The sequence below is a fragment of the Chiloscyllium plagiosum genome, unplaced genomic scaffold (genome assembly GCF_037043375.1).
Source record: "Chiloscyllium plagiosum isolate Xiang-an unplaced genomic scaffold, Cpla_swu_hap1 HiC_scaffold_49, whole genome shotgun sequence".
Classification (NCBI taxonomy): domain Eukaryota; kingdom Metazoa; phylum Chordata; class Chondrichthyes; order Orectolobiformes; family Hemiscylliidae; genus Chiloscyllium; species Chiloscyllium plagiosum.
Genome location: NW_028270187.1, coordinates 7,691,188 through 7,708,541, shown reverse-complemented (window position 1 = coordinate 7,708,541; position 17,354 = coordinate 7,691,188). Strand labels below are relative to the sequence as shown.

At 44.5% G+C, this 17,354-nt stretch overlaps 1 long non-coding RNA gene and 1 pseudogene across 1 annotated transcript in view; one reads left to right on the top strand and one right to left on the bottom strand.

Moving 5' to 3' along the window:
* LOC148135461 (Fc receptor-like protein 4) overlaps nt 1–7,272 on the top strand; it is a 451,279-nt pseudogene extending 444,007 nt beyond the window's left edge.
* A 535-nt stretch (nt 7,273–7,807) lies between these two features.
* Nucleotides 7,808–17,354, bottom strand: part of LOC148135460 (uncharacterized) — a 29,676-nt gene continuing 20,129 nt past the window's right edge. The window contains exon 3 of the long non-coding RNA XR_015755245.1: nt 7,808–15,074. This is a non-coding gene — a long non-coding RNA (uncharacterized LOC148135460). The remainder of the gene's footprint in view (nt 15,075–17,354) is intronic.

The window sequence follows — 17,354 nt, the reverse complement described above, 5'->3', positions numbered from 1 at the left end:
GCTATTCCATGTAAAAAATCACATCGAATCAGTGATTAGATTCCAGTTTGTATCTTATTTCTGGATATCTCTATATAAACTACGCTGAACCTTTCAATTAGATTGCAGTCTGTAACTCTCTCCCCAGCATCTATATGTAAACCATCCGAGCCCCTCAATCATTTTCCCATCTGTCTTGCACTCTCTGGTACAGTTACCCTGTATATAAACTACCCCAAATACTCCATTAGATTCCAGACTGTAACCCAGCAGAGCATAAGACTATGATATAGCACCAATTTTAGGTCATTCAGCCAATAAAACTTGTTTTGCTATTTGATTGAGACTGACATGTTTCTCAACCTATTCCCCTGCAATCTCCTGTAACTCTTGATTCCCTTACAAAACAAGAAATTATCCATTTCTGTCTTAAACACATTCAACGACTTGAACTCCACAGCCTTTTGCAGCAATGAGTTCCACAGATTCCCCACCGTCTGGCTGAATAAATTATTCCTCATCTCAGTTCAAAAGGGACATCCCTTCATGCTGAGACTGTGCCTTCGTGTCCTCATCTCTCCATGTCCACTCCATCTGGGCGTTTCAGTATTCTCCGAGTTTCAATCAGATTCTCCCTTATCCTTCTAAACTCCATTGAGTCCAGACTCAGAGTCCTCAATCTCTCCTCATATGACAAGTTCTTCATCCCTGGGATCTTCCTTGTAAACTCTCTCCAAGTTCAGCACATCCTTCCTGAGATAGGGGGCCCAAAACTGTTCACAATGTTCCAAATGTGGTCTGACCAGAGCCTTATACAGCCTCAGCAGTACATCCCTGCTCTTGTACTGTAACCCTCTCGAAATAAATGCTAACATTACATTTGCCTTCCTAACTGCCAACTGAACCTGCCTGTTAACCTGAAGAGAATCCTGAACTCGGACTCCCAACTCCCTTTGTGCTTCAGATTTCCGAAACCTTTCCCCATTTAGGAAACAGTCTCCGCCTCTATTCTTCTAATCCCATTGCATACCCTCCCACACTGTCATCCATCTGCCAACCGAACCTTAACAGGATCCTGAACTCGGACTCACCCCCGAGGACCTTGTTTGTGTTTCAGGCCTGGCAGCATCTGTCCAGAGACAGACAGAGAGAAAGCGGAGTCAACGTTTCGAGTCCGGGGCAGCCGTCCTTCGGGAGAGTGGCCTTTGGTCTTGATGTGCCGCCGCACAATTTCTTGTTCACTCCCACTTCTCTGTCTGTGTGTATTTGTCATTATTATTGAGTTTGGCGAGTCCCGGAGCCGGCCCTGTTGTTTCTCTCTCCTGAAAGGGTTGTCCCTTTAAAGAGCCTTTCCCCTGAAGCAGCTGCTAACGGTCACTTGGGGCACGAGGCGGCCGTTAACCGCCATCTCGCGCGGGGCCTGAAGCTAAAATGGCGCCGGGGCCACGCGGGAAGGAAAAGCGCCGAGGGAGAGCGGACTGTGTCAACATGTCCCGTTCCCGAGGGTCAGGATGGTGGTTATTGGGGGGTGGAGGGGGACAGGAGAGATTCCCCCTCCCAGTGAGGCATCTTGTATAAACCGCGAGATCTCTCTCCATTTCCCTATCTGTGCATCTATCTCTCTCTGTAACTGTTTGACTATCCATGACTTTAGCTCTATGTCGATTAATCTCGATGACTCTGTGATCTTGTGTCTGTCTATGTCTCTCTCTCTGAATATGTTTCTTTGTAACTATGTCTCTGTGTATCCTTGTTTCTCCCTGCCTCTCTATGACCCTCTGACTCTCTCTGACTCTGTAACTCTCTCTGACTGTATGGTGGGAGTACTATTTATTGCTGAACACAACAACAACTCCTGCCTTAGAAAAGTGCCTAACCGTTTTGTTTAATCACAGGCATCTGTCTCAGGCCAGTGCCCATCTGGAATTGACGTAGTGGAGGGAGACAGTACGTTAAACTGCTTGGTTTGATCCCATTTCAATATATTTTGTACAAGGATGGTGAGGAGATTTACTGGGAATACTCCAACTACAGCAGGACTGTACACACAATCATCAACATCAGCAAAAATCAAGATGGCAGTTAGCACTCTGCTGTTTCTAACCAGCAGGCAGGGTCTCTCCTGAACAGCAAATTCCTCGCTGTTTCACTGATCTGTGAGTGTCTAACCAACTCTATACAAATCCACATTATCAGAGAAATGTGATAGCACTGGGGGAGCATGCAGAGGGAGATTTACCTGGATGTTACCTTGGGGGTTGGAGAGTTTCAGTGATGGAGAGAGACTGGACAGACTAGGGTTGTTTTCCTTAGAGCAGAGGAGATGGAGAGTCTGGTGACGTGATTGAGATGTATGAAATGATGAATAGGGTAGATAGGATAGACAGGAAGAAACATTTTCCCCTTGACGGAGGGAAGAGGCAGAGATTGAAGGTAAGGGCCAGGAGGTTTTGAGGGGGATGTGATGGAAAACATTTTCTCCCAGAGGCTGGTGGGGAATCTGGAACCCACTGCCTGTAAGGGTGGGAGAGGCAGAAATCCTCATCACAATGAAGAAAGACGTGGGTGTGCACTTGTGATGCCAAGGCTAAAATCAGATTAAGTGGACCTTGACATTTCACTTGTATTTTCTTATAGGGGCTTGGTTAAGGTAAATAGCTATTGTCTTTTCCGAAGGGTGGGGGAGTCCAAACCTAGAGGGTGAAAGGGATTTAAGGTGAGAGGGGAAAGATTGAAAAGTGACCTGAGGGGTAAGTTTTTCACACAGATGGTGGTGCATATTTGGAATGAGTTGCCAGAGTAAGTGGTGGAATCGGGTACATTAACAACCTCTAAAAGAGATTTGGAAAGATACATGGATAGGAAAGGTTTAGACGGATTTGGGCTAAATGCAAACAAATGGGACTCTTTCGTTTGGGAGACCTGGTCAGCGTAGATGCGTTGGGGCTGATGGGCCTATTTCCATGCTGTATTACCCTGAGACTGGGAAAATGGTATTAGAGAATAGAGAGTTGGTTGCTTTTGACTGACATGGATTCAGTCGGCTAAAGGTCCTGTTTCTGTGCTGTAGACCTCTGACTCTACAATCCTTTGTTAAGCAATCCATCAGAGAATGGTAAAAGCTTAGACAATACAAGCTGAGGAGGCTGATGGTAACGCCAAAGATGTTCATAGTAGGGTCAGGTTGGGGACAGTGATGGTAACCCCTAGGATGTTGATAGTGGGTGGGGTGGGGAGTGACAGTAACCCTCAGGACGGAAACATTCAGAATGTTGATAGTGGGTGTGGGGACAGTGACGGTAACCTCCTGCATGTAGATAGTGGGGATGGGGCCAATGACATTAACCCACAGGATGTTGATAGTGCAGTGCAGTGGAGTGGGGTGGGGACAGTTACGGTAACTCCCAGTATGTTGATAGTGCAGGAGGGTTGGGACAGTGACGGTAACCCTCAGGATGTTGATAGTGCAGGAGGGTGGGGACAGTGAAGGTAACCCTCAGGATGTTGATAGTGCAGGAGGTTTGGGACAGTGACGGTAACCCTCAGGATGTTGATAGTGCAGGAGGGTGGGGACAGTGACGGTAACCCTCAGGATGTTGATAGTGCTGGAGGGTGGGGACAGTGACGGTAACCCTCAGGATGTTGATAGTGCAGGAGGGTGGGGACAATGAGACGGTAACCCTCAGGAAGTTGATAGTGCAGGAGGGTTGGGACAGTGACGGTAACCCTCAGGATGTTGATAGTGCAGGGGGGGTGGGGACAGTGACAGTAACCCCCAGGATGTTGTCACTGCAGGGGGTGGGTACACTAATGGCAACACCATTGAACATCAAAAGGCAATGGCTGGATGATGTACCATTTGGCCATGCATAGTTAACACAATTTTTTCAAAGTGTAGATTTTACAACACAGGGAGACTTTACAATGATCTGAAATTTCGCTTGTTTTATTTCTCCTTTCTATCAATTATTATCCTGTCATTGACGATAACATCCATGAGAAAAGAGACAATTTCAGCATTTGATCTTTTATTTCCTCTTAATCTTGTTTTGTTCCTGTTGCTGGGGCTTTCCTCACCCCCCAGAGCCAATAAAACTGAGGTTCTGACTGGGAGTCATCCCTTTCTAGAGTGTGTATTGAGCCAAGGTACTGGACTCTACTTTCAACAGAAAGCCTTAAACAATGCCAGTGGGAATGACAACACTAGCTCAGACAGGACAGAGCTGGCCATTGAATCCTCCCAGTCCCAGCACCAAGGCCGATACCAGTACATCATGATCAACAGGGGTCCCAGTGGAATGATATTTAATGTGACTAGTAATTCCATCGACCTCACAGTGCCAGGTAATCCATTCTTCATTCGCGATCTGTGCTCGTTCTTCACTGGGGTCCAGCTGAAGACTTGACATGAACACTCATTTTTTTTAAAAAAATTGCTTCAGAAACTCAGCAGGTCTGGCAACATCTGTGGAGAGAGACAGACTTAATGTTACAGAAAGTGCTGGAAAAACTCAGGTCTGGCAGCAGCTGTGTAGAGAGAGAGCGCGAGAGAGAAAAACATTCTTTCTCAGATAAGGGAGATCTTCATAGTGAGAGGATTCAAGTCCAGGAACAGGGGTGGCTTGCTACAATTGTACAGGTTGAGACCACACACTGGATTCCTGTGTGCAATTTGGGGTTCCCTTATCTGTTGAACAACATTGTGCCTGTGGAGGGAGTACAGCAAAGTTTGCCCAGAATCTTTCCTGGGATGGCAGGACTGACAGATGGAGAGGGACTAGATTGGTTATGATATTCACTGGAGTTTAGAAGAATTATAGCGGAATGTAATAGAAATCTATAAATTTGAACATAGACGAGACAGTAAACACAGGGAGGGTGTTCCTGGTGACTGGGCAGAGAGTCCAGAATGAGGGGGTCACAGTCTAAAGGAGATGGGGCAGCACTGAGATGGGGAGAAATGTTTCCACCCAGAGAGTGGGGAACCTGTGGAATTCTCTGCCACAGAAAGCAGTCAGGGCCAGAACACTGAATGTTGTTCAGCAAGGAGTTGGATAGAGTTCTTAGGGGCTAAAGGGAGAGTGCGGTGAGACACGGGACCAAGTTGGGTGATCCCATTGAATGGGCGGAGCGGGTTGGAGGGCCGAATGGCCTCCTCACAATGATATTTTTGATATTTCTCTGTGGCCCAGTTGCCGCTGACAGGTTTTGGTCAAAGGGAAGTTTTGCTTCAATATATGTAGGCCTTGAAAATGAGGATCAATAATTTCTAGTTGACACTTGAGAGTGTGGATGCAGAGTGATTTTTTTTTTAGTTTAGAATCGAACAGTCTGGGTTGGATTGGTGGGATCTTGTTAATGGGACAGGCTGCACAGAAACAGTGATGTCACTGTGATGGTGAGGGTTTGAGTGAATTTCGCAGACACAAGGGTTTCCCTCCAAATGGACGGGTGTTGGCAAGGGGTCAGGGCAACAGGGAACACTAGGGTTGGTGTTTGCTGAAGGAATGATGTTATTGACAGGAAATCCCTCTCTGAATCCAGCACAGCAACACAGTGTTGAGGTGGCAGTACTCATTGTCCCAATGTTTCTGATCCTTTCTTTCCTCACAATGCTTCCCATTAAACTCCAGACCAGGAAACATGGTGGGTGAGACACTCTGGCAGGTAATGCTGGTGATCCTTCTTCAGTCGGGACTCAATTTGGGTTTCAAATTAATGTTGCTCACAGAGAGTGTATTAGGATGTGTGTATGGGAGAGTATGACTGCTAGTGTGAGTCAGAGTATGAAGGTGTGTGTGTGTGAGAGAGAGAGAGACACACACGTTCTCATTGACACGCACATACACACTCACTTACTCACTTCTGCATTGTATCTTGTAGACAACACTTGAGAAGCCAAACACCATCCAGAGGCAACACAGCACATACTTGATTGGCACCGCATCCACAAACATCCACTCCCACCACCACTGATACTCAGTAGCAGCAGTGTGTACCATCTATGAGATGCACTGCAGAAATTCAAAGGTCCTCAGGCAACACATTCCAAACCCACAATCACTTCCAAATCGAAGGGCAAGGACAGCAGATACATGAGAATACCACCTCCTGCAAGTTTCCCCCTGAGCCACTCACCATCCCAACTTGGAAATATAGTGTTCATTTAGTGTTGCTGGGTCAACGTCCTGAAATTCCTTCTAATGGTATTGAGAGTCTACCTACAGCACAGGGGCTGCAGTGGTTCAAGAAGTCATCTCACTACCTCCCTCTCAAGGGGCTAACGAGGGATGGATAATAAATTCTCGGCTCAGACAGTGATTTCCACAAGTGAATTTAAAAACAAATAATAAAACACTATGTGGGAATGTGCTTTGTGAGGATGTGGACAGGCTGAACAAGTGGCAGATGAAATTACGTGGGGAGACATACAAAGTAATGTGTTGTGTTCAGAGGAGTGGTCAGCACAGATATAAACTAAAGGTTAAAATTGGAATAATTGTTGCTTGCACAGCAGTCAAATCAGTCAGATTCATTTGCAAGCAGGTGAAGCTGAATATTTACAGTAAAACTTTCCCATGTTCTTTTTCTCTTATTTTCTCCAGCTTATTCTTCCAACAGTTCCCGGCAACACAGGTAAGTTATTGAGGTGGTTAGCAACTTCGAACAGCATTCAAACAATGTCCAAATGGGCTGAAAATCACTCTGGGGTGCAAACCCAGCAATTTTACATTTGTTAGACAAATTGGAGCAAATGGATGAGTCTGACTCGTTCGCATATCTAATGCACAACAGTCCCAATCATGGACACCCTCTCAATTTTGGTTAGACCTAAATTGAGCGTTGGTCAGTCTCATCAGTGATGAGATTATCCATTGTAGTCAGAAGAATTGAAAAAGGCAAGTTGTCATCTGAATGGGAGAGAAAGTTCAAATTGTGTCAGTGCAAAGGGATCAGGATGTCGTTGTGCATTAATCTCAAAGTAGTGTATAGCTATAGTGAGTCATAAGGAAGGCATTCATTGCTAAAGGAATGGAGTATGAAAGTAGGGAAGTGTTACTGTAACTTGACAAAGTATTGGGGTTTCCACATCGAGACCACTGAGGTTCCCTTACTTGAGGAGGGATGTAGTTGAATTGGATGGAGTTCAAAGGAGATTCACTTAATTGATTGCCAAGATGAAAAGTTAGTCTTGTACAATTTTGATCTCTTGAGGACAGGTGCAGTTATACTGTACGCAGTTCTGAAGAGATTCACTCAATCATTTTCAGAGATGAAGAGTTTCTTAGCTGAAAGGTTGAGCAGTTTCTCTGGAGTTTGGAAGAGAGGCGAAATAACTGAGGGTTATAAGATGCGGAAGTGGCGATTGACAAAGGAGATGGAGAGAGGATGTTTGCTCATTTGGGAGAATCTGGAATGAGAGGTTATTGTTTTAGGATGAAGTGCTGGGCAGACTGAAAACAGAGATAAGGAGGAATGAATTATCTCAAATGAGGAGGGGGGTTGTATATCTGTGGGAGCATCTACACCAGCCCCCAACACACTATAAATTGAACGAGGAGACAGACAGAGTGTGGGTAGGTATGTGGATTTGAGGCTGAAATAGGATCAACTACGATTGTATGGAATAGGGGAACAGTTTCCTGAGGGACCAAATGGACTGAATCTGATCCTAGCCTATATGTTTTTGTGGAGTTATTCTGTTTGTTAGATTACTTACAGTGTGGAAACACGCCCACTCTGACCCTCCGAAGAGCAACCCACCCAGACCCAATCCCCTACATTTCCCCTTCACCTAACACTACGGCAACATAGCATGGGTAAATCACCTAACCTGATTTTTATACTTTGGAAGGAAACTGGAGCACCCGGAGGAAACCCACGCAGACATGGGGAGAATGTGCAAACTCCACACAGACAGTTGCCTGAGGGGGGAATTGAACCCAGGTCTCTGGTGCTGTGAGGCAGCAGTGCTAATCACTGTGCCACCGTGCCGCCCACAGTTAGCAGCAAGAAAATGAAACAAAACTACTAGGAGGAAGAAAATCTAGTTTGCTATAACACAATAGGTTTTAATTTGTAAACATTTGAAAATAAAGACAAAAATGATTTAATACAGATTTGGTGAAGGATGTTGGATGAAAGAAATGGAAAGACAATACAAAGTACGGGGGTAAAATTCTAAAGGTGGTGCAGAAGCAAAGGGACCTGGGGGTATATGTGCACAGGTCAGTGAAGGTGGCATAACAGGGGGAGAGGGGCTAATAAAACACAACATTCTTGCCTTTATTAAGAGGGGCATAGACTCCGAGAACAGGGAGGTGATGTTGAACTTGTACAAGACAATGTTAGACCTCAGCTGGAGTGTCAGAGAGAGAGAGTGACAACTGATAGGTGGTGGTTTAATCTGAGAGTTACCATGCCTCTCACAAGGGGAGAGGTGGGGAAGGATGGTCCTTCATGGTAACCTCAGCCAGTGAGAGATTCAAACCCATGCTGTCGATGTTACTCCACATTCCAAACTAGCCATCCAGCCAACTGACCTAACCCAACACCCAATACAAAGCAGAGAGCAGAAAATAAACTAATTCTAGTGACAGCACAAGTACTGAATGGAGAATGTTAGCTTATATTGGAGATACCCAACAGATCAAAGGTGCATTTCTTTATATGCGTGTAACACCATACCTTCACAGGCAACAGAAGCCGAATTTAGAAATACATTTGACAAAGGGAGTTGGCCTTCTATTACCCAAGCTGATTTTGTTCTGTTCTTGACACCTTACTTAAGGAAGGATGTCAAAACCCTGGAGACAGATTTAAGGAGATTTATGAGAATGATGCCAACAATGAGGGATTTTAGATACAGGGAGTGGTTCAAGAGATTGAGCTTATTCTGTTTCAAGCAGAGAAGATGAAGTGGTGACATTATTGAGATGTTGAAAGTTCTGAACAATTCTGACGGGAAAGAAAGTTATTGTTTCTCACTCTTTGGTCTATTAGTAACTGGCTGGTCAGAATTTCAAGATTGTCAGTGAGAGAGTGAGATAAGGAGAAACTTATTTAGGTTGTTGGGTTTGGAATGTGCTGCTTTGGGGGAGTGGTGGAGGCAGATTTCATAGGAGGTTCGAAAAGAGAGCTGGATATAAATTTGAAAGGGATGACGGTCGAGGGCTGTGGAGACATCGGTGGAGAGTGGGACTAGCTGGGTAGCTCGTTCAGGAGCTGGTACAGACACGAATGGCTTCTTTCTGTACAGTAAAATTTTGATTCTCTGAACGTAGATGTTCTGAGCCATATTCCGGACAATTCCAGGAGGTCATTCCTTGGGGCCTTGGCTCAGTGACCTCATTGCCAGGAGTTTTCGTATGTGAACAGCAGCAAATTGTTGTCATGAGCGGGATTGGAACTTGGTTGGGTAATGGTCTGTAATTATTTCATTCTGGGGAGGCGATAGGAAATCGAGCTGAGGGCGCGAGTGAGGACAGAACCTGCAAGAAAGTTTGAATACGCAGAGATCGGGTCAAGTCAATTGAACTGTGAGTATGAATCTGTGAAGTACTGATCCTGCACTGTCACATATTCGTCAGCGTTCATGCTGGTATTCATCTGATTGGGAAGATCAAAAACAAATCACTTTCTGGAAGCGTTGGAGGGAAGTTTGGGTTTTTTCCTTTACAACAGAGAAGGTTGATGGAGGATGGGGACATATAGAGGTGTGTAAGATTGGTAGTATTATAGAGCAGAGAGGCTTAGGGGTTCAGGTACATCATTCTTCGGAGTTTGTGTCACAGGTAGACAGGGTGTTTGAGAAGGTGTTTTGAGCAGTTGTCTTCATTGCTCAGACCATTGTGTATAGGAGTTCGGACACCATGTTGTGGTTGTACGGGACACTGGTGAAGCCTGTTCTGGTGTATTGTATCCAATTCTGGTTGCCCTGTTAGAGGAAGGACATTATTAAGCTGGAGAGGGTTCAGAAAAGATATACCACAATGTTGTTGGAATGGAGCGTTTGAGTTATGAGGAGAGATGGATGGGCTGGGACTCTTTTCACTGGAGGGTAGAAGTTTGAGGGGTATAGAGGTTTATGAAACCATGATGGGCAAAGATGAGGTGAATGGTAGGTGTCTTTTCCCTAGGGTGGGGGACATCAAGACCAGGGGACATAGTTTTCAGGTAAGAGGAGAAACACTTTTAAAAATGACATGGGGGCAACTTTTTTTGATGGAGAGTGGTTCACATGTAGATTGAACTTTCAGAGGAATTGGTGGAGACAGGGACAGTTACAATGTTAAAAAGACATTTAGGTAAGTACAAGAATAGGGATGGTTTGGAGAGATATGGTCAAATGCAAACAAGTGGGACTAGTTTAGTTTGCGATTATGGATGACATGGACAAGTTGGACTGAAGGGTCTGTTTCCTTGCTTTGTGACTCTATGACTCTTTTATGAGGGACGTGGACGGGGGACAGGAAGCAACTGTTTCACTTAGTCGAAGGGTCAGTAACATAGGGAGGGCATCATTTTTAAACTGAAGGTTCGAAAGCGATTTGAGGATTTTTTCACCCAGAGGATGATGGGGATCTGGAATGTGTGAAAATGAAATATTTGGACTTGCAGTTTCTGTTTGAAATTACTCATTGCTCCAGTGTGTGGAAATGTCATTTTGTAACTGCAGAGGGTTCCATGATTTATTAATGTGGAATATTCGTATAAAGGAGCAGGAGGAGGCCATTCAGCCCCTTGATCCTGTTCCACCATTCAATGGATGATTTGTGACCTGACTCCATCGACCTTTCTTTGGCGCCTATCACCTAATAACTTTGCCGAACAAAACAATGTATCTCAGATTTAAAACTAACAACTGATCCAGCAATGCCTGCTGTTTGTGGAAGAGAGTCTCCCAGCCTTTGTGTGTAGTACTATTTCCTAACATCTCTCCTGAACAGTCCTTATTCTCTGGCTATCCCCTCCCTTGTTGATCCCCAACCAGTGGAAACACTTTCAATTTATCCACCCTGTCTTTTCCTATTAATCGCTTCGATCAGATCATCCCTAAACACTGTAAATTCTGGACAGAACAGGCTAAATTTGTTTAATCTGTCCTCATAACTTAACCCCTGAATCCCAGATATCATTCTTGTAAACTCACGCTGTACTTCCTCCCAGACCAATCTATCCGTTCTCAGGTGTGGTGCCCAGATCTGCTCCAAGTGGGGTCAAACCAGGGTTTTGTATAACTGCAGGATCCCTTCTGCATCCTTGTACTCCAGTCCACTCGATATAAAGGCAAGCATTTCTTTAGCTTTCTTCAGGCAATGAATGTCAGAAATAAAAAGAAACACAGAAATTGTTGGAGAAACTCAGCAGGGATAGATTTTTTTGTCACCTGGAGACTGACTGTTTATTGTTGAAGACAACTGTCCATCTTTTCTTTTGACCCTTTAGTTTTGAGCTGTGCTGGAGCCATGTACTGTTCAGTAAAGAACTCAGGGGCACACAATGGCAACAATTCATTTTGTTTGCAAACCTTGAGATTCTTGAACATAGCCAGGGGTACACTGAGAATTATTATTAAAGGGCAGAAAACAAAGGCTTCCCTTATATCTGAGGGGGGCTGTGTGCGATGAATTTTTAGGGTGGACCCTGGGATCCATCTGAGGAAGACAGAACAGTAGTGATTCTTCATGGTTTATTTCTTTATTACTCAGAGGAATAAATGGTCAGAATCTTCCCTGATTGAGCCATTCCAAGTATCTTAAGCAGCCCGCTTGATTGGAACCACATCCAGAAGCATCCACTCCCTCTACTACCAATGCTCAGTAACAGCAATGTGTACCATCTACAAGATGTACTGCGGAAATGCACCAAACATCCTCAGGCAACACCTTCAAAACCCATGACCATTTCCATCTCGAAGGGCAAGTGCAGCAGATACATGGGAATGCCCACCCTCTACAAGTTCCCCTTCGGGCCACTTAGGGTCCTTACTTGGAAATATAACACTGTTCCTTCAGTGTCATTCAGTCAAACTCCTGGAATTCCCTCCCTTGGGGCAATGCATGTCTATCCATGGCACATGGACTGCAGCAGTTCTAGAAAACAGCTCATCCCTACCTTTTAAAGGGGGCAACAAGGGATGAGTAGGGCAATAAATGCTGGGCCCAGCGGGTGATGCCCATGTGCCATGAGTGAGTAATAATTTAAAAAAATGTAAATTACCCCAGGGCCTCCACCCTATGTGAGTTTGTTCTGGGAGGGTAGGTACAAACTTTGTAATCAATGTTGATGCAAAATATATGTTCAATGTCATTGAGTCATCTGGCTTGTGAACTGCTTTGAAAAGGTCGATATATAGCCAAGAGCTTAGGTTTGTACTCCTGCTGGGTTGGGGCTGTGTCCTTAATTATCACTCCGTATTGAATTTTGAGGCATTGTTTGCTTTTGGTTTAACGTTCTGATCTCTAACCTTACAGTTCACTTTGCTTATTGTTTCTTGATTATAGATGACTCCAACACGGATAGCAGTTTAGTGTACTCAGTTTTCACCATCTCAAAACCAAGAAACGCTGATAAAGGATACGGAACATATACTTTCATAACATTTCTGGTTCAGTGAAAGTGGAGATTTTCTCTAGTTGATCTTAACTCTCAAAAACCCAGCCACTATTAAACATCACTAGTGTTTACCTTGCTTAAAGCACGGAGTGAAGGTCTGTGTTTTGAATCTTTTTATATCATTTGGGTTTATTAATAATCGATAGTGTTTGCAATTGTCCAAATGAAAGACATGTTCCATCTCTGTCAACTAAATTAACAACAGGGCAATGTGAATTGGAAGAGGGAATGTTACACTGATGGCTAATTGCTTTATCTTGCAACTTGTTTTGAGGGGCTGCCTAAATTTTAGGCCCTGGGACATCAATTTCATCTTTGAGGCAAGAAGCATTTGATTAGATTAGATTACTTAGTGTGGAAACAGACCCTTTGGCCCAACAAGTCCACACCGACCCACCGAAGCGCAACCCACCCAGACCCATTCCCCTATATTTACCTCTTCACCTAACACTATGGGCAAGTTAGCATGACCAATTCACCTAACCTGCACATTTTTGGATTGTGGGAGGAAACTGAAGCACCCGGAGGAAACCCACGCAGACACGGGGAAAATGTGCAAACTCCACACAGAGAGTCGCCAGAGGCGGGAATTGAACCCGGGTCTCTGGCGCTGTGAGGCAGCAGTGCTAACCACTGTGCAACCGTGCCGCCCATTTGCTTTGGGTCCAGCATCATTCACATGAACAGCATTGCCATTTCATTGTCCTGAGCGTTTCTTTGATGATACAATGATAGGTGGAAGGGCAGGTAGTGTTCAGCAAGTGGGGAGGCTGTAGAAGGATTTGGACAGGGTAGGAGAGTGGGCAACGAAATGGCTGATGGAATATAATGTGGGAAAGTGGGAAGTTACGTACTTTAGGAGGAAGAATAGAGACAGAGACTGTTTTCTAAATAGGGAAAGGTTTCAGAAATCTTAAACACAAAGAATTCTCTTCAGGTTAACAGGCAGGTTGAGTTGGCAGTTCGGAAGACAAATGTAATGTTAGCATTCATTTCGAGAGGTGTAGAATGCTAGGGCAGGGATGTGCTGCTGAGATTGTATAAGGCCCTGGTCAGACCACATTTGGAATATTGTGAGCAGTTCTGGACCCCCTATTTAAGGAAGGATGTGCTGAGTGGGGAGGGGGTCCAGAGGGGGTTTAAAAGAAAGATCCCAGGGATGAAGAACTTGTAATGTGAGAAGACGTTGACGACTCTGACTGTGGACTCGTTGGAGTTTAGAAGGGTGAGGGAGAATCTGATTGAAATTTGGAGAATACTGCAAGGCCCGAATAGAGTGGATGTAGAGAAGATGTTTCCATGAGTAGGAGAGACTCGGACTGGAAGGCACAGCCTCAGAGTGAAGGGAACTCCCTTTAGAACTGAGATGAGGAGGAATTTCTTCAGCCAGACACTGAGGAATCTTTGCAACTCATTACTGTAGAAGGCTATCATTATGTCTTTAAAACGGAGATAGATGGGTTCTTGATCAGTGGGAGGATCGACTGTTACAGAGAGAAGGCAGGAGAATGGGGTTAAGAAACATATCAGCCATGACGGAATGGTGGAGCAGACTTGATGGGCTGAATGGCTGCTATATCTTTTGGTCTTGGTTACTAAGTGACTAATAGACTGTGATGCATCACACAGTTTAGGCTCTCAGATTCAGAGCTTTGAGCATGTGTTATGAGCCACCCACACTAACAAGTGTTCAGGCAGCTGGATGACCAACATAACATACGGGCTAGGAGCCCTCAGGAGCCTGCTTCCCCCATTCTATACGGATGCAGCTGATCTCGTCTCAGCCTTAACTCCAATTTCCTGTCCCTGCTCCCTTTTACCCCTGACTGATTGATTGACAATCTGTCTGTCTCTTCCTTCAATTTATTCAGTGTCTCGACACACTGGGGGATGAATTCCCAGAAATTCCGATCCCCTCTCCCTTGGAGAGAAGCCATTCCTCACCATCACTGTTTTTAATCTGTCCCACCCCCTTCTCCTGAAACAATGACCCTCTCATTCTAAATTGTCCCACATGAGGAAACATCCTCTTTCCATCTCCTTTATCAATCCCACTCCCTTTAGCATCCTACATCCCTCAGTGAGGTCTCTGCTCATTCCTCTAAACTCTAGAGAGTATTGGCTTAAACTGCTCAGTCTCTTTCAACGACAAACCCCTCATCTCTGAACGTGAAATGTACAAATACGCATTACAGTCGGATGATATCTTGGATGTAGAACTCAAATCTCAAAGTGAGTTAGCCATAGTTTCCGAGGGGTCTACAGTGCTGAAAAAGGCCCCTCGGCCCATCGAGTCTGTGCTGGTCAGAAACAGCTACCCCACTATTCTCTAATCCCAATTCCCCAGTACTTGGCCTTGGCGTCACGAGGACACATCTAAATCCTCCTTCAATGTGATCGGAGTTTCTGCTTTTCCCACCATTACAGGCAGTGAGTTCCAGGTTCCCCTTCATGTATCGCTGGACATCAGAGTGCATCTGGGAAAAGTAACAAACGGTGAAATTCACAACTAACCTTGGAGGAACCTGTTTGGGAGAGGTCACAGCACAGAAACAGATAAGTGGATATGTTAAATGTGGCCTTGCAGTAAGTCTGCAATGGTGAGTAGAGTCCATTTTTTCTGGATTATGTGTTTTATTGAGATATGTCTCTTGATTAAATTTAAATTAATACTTATCTCTCATATTTTAACCTGGAGCAGTGCTTTGTAGAGGAATAAGACAATGCTATTTTCTGGGTCTGTAGATTGAAAGGAGCAAAAATGGCCTTTTGTAGAGTGATATGCTCTTCTTGTCAGATGTGAGAGTTTTGGAAGAGTTTATGGCTTACTAAAGATTATATCTGCCATAAATGCCATTGGTTGCGAATCCTATCAGATTGAATGGATCATTTGGAGAGTCAGTTAGAGCAGTGAAAAATTTACAAGAGCAAGGGGATGTGATGGATGGCAGTTATAGGAAGGGGGAAGTTGCAGGAAAGGTAAGAGAGGTCGGCAGTTAGTGCAGGAGTCTTCTGTGGCTATCCCCATTTCAAACAAGTACGCTTTTTTGGAAAATGTAGGAGGTGATGGATTCTCTGGGGAGCGTAGCACGATCAGCCAAGTTTATGGTATTGGGACTGGCTCTAACGCAATGAGGGGTACATCAGATTCCAAGAGATTGAGGGACAGGCAGACATTTCTGTGGCCAGCAGTGAAAAATCAGAATGGTGTGTTGCTTTCCTGGTGTCAGGATCAAGGAGGTGTCAGAGAGGGTGCAGAATGTTCTCAAGGGGGAGAGAGACCAGAAGGAGGTGATTGTATACATTGGAACCAACGACACCAGAAGGGAAATGGTTGAGATTCTGAAGGGACACTACAGAGAGTTAGGCAGGAATTTAAAAAGGAAGTCCTCAAGAGTCTTAATATCTGGATTACTCCCAGTGCTACGAGCTAGTGAGGTCAGGAATAGGAGGATAGAACAGATAAATGCATGGCTGAGGAGCTGGTGTATGGGAGAAGGATTCACATTTTTGGATCATTGGAAGCACTTTTGTGGTGGAAGTGACCTGTACAAGAAGGATAGTTTGCACCTAAATTGGAAGGGGTCTAATATACTGGCAGAGAGATTTGCTGGAGCTGCTCAGGAGGATTTAAACTAATAAGGTCAGGGGGTGGGACTCAGGGAAATAGTGAAGGAAGAGATCAATCTGAGACTGGAACAGTTGAGAACAAAGGTGAATCAAACAGTTAGGGCAGGCAGGGTCTAACGAGAGAACAACGTAGGACTGATATAAATTACACTGCATTTATTTCAATGCAAGAGGCCTAACAGGGAAGGCAGATGAACTCAGGGCATGTTTAGGAACATGGGACTGGGATATCATAGCAATTATAGAAACATAGCTCAGGGATGAACAGGACTGGCAGTTTAGTGTTCCGGGAAACAATTGCCACAAGAAGGACAGAAAGGGAGGCAAGAGAGAAGGGGGGAGTGGTTTTTTTGATCAGGAATAGCATTACAGCCATACTGAGGGAGGATACTCCCAGAAAGACATCCAGGGAAGTTATTTGAGTGGAACTAAGAAATAAGAAAGGGATGATCACCTTATTGAGATTGCATTATAGACCCCTTAATAGAGGGAAATTGAGAAACAAAGCCAGCAACCATAATTCTATTAGTTTTGAAATAGTGATGGAAAAGGATAAGCCAGATATAAAAGTTGAAGTTTTAAATTGGAGGAAGACCAATTTTGACGGTATTAGGCAAGGACTTTCAAAAGCTCATTGGGGGCATATGTTTGCAGGTAAAGGGCTGGCTGGAAAATGGGAAGCCTTCAGAAATGAGATAGAGTGCAGAGAAAAATATTCCTATTCGGGTAAAAGGAAAGGCTGGTAAGTATAGTGAATAATGGATGACTAAAGAAATTGAGGGTTTGGTTAAGAAAAAGAAGGAAGCATATATCAGGTATAGACAAGATAGATCGAATGAATCCTTCGAGTATAAAGACAGGAGTATACTTGAGAGAGAAATCAGGAGGGCAAAAAGGGGACATGAGATAGCTTTGGCAAATAAAGAGAAGGAGAATCCAAAGGGTTTTTACAAATACATGAAGGACAAAGGGTAACTAGGGTGAGAATAGGGCCCCTCAAAGATCAGCAAGGTGGCCTTTGTATGCAGTCGCTGGAGATGGGGGAGATACTAAACAAATATTTTACATCAGTATTTACTGTGGAAAAGGACATGGAAGATATAGAAGGTAGGGAAATAGATGGTGAC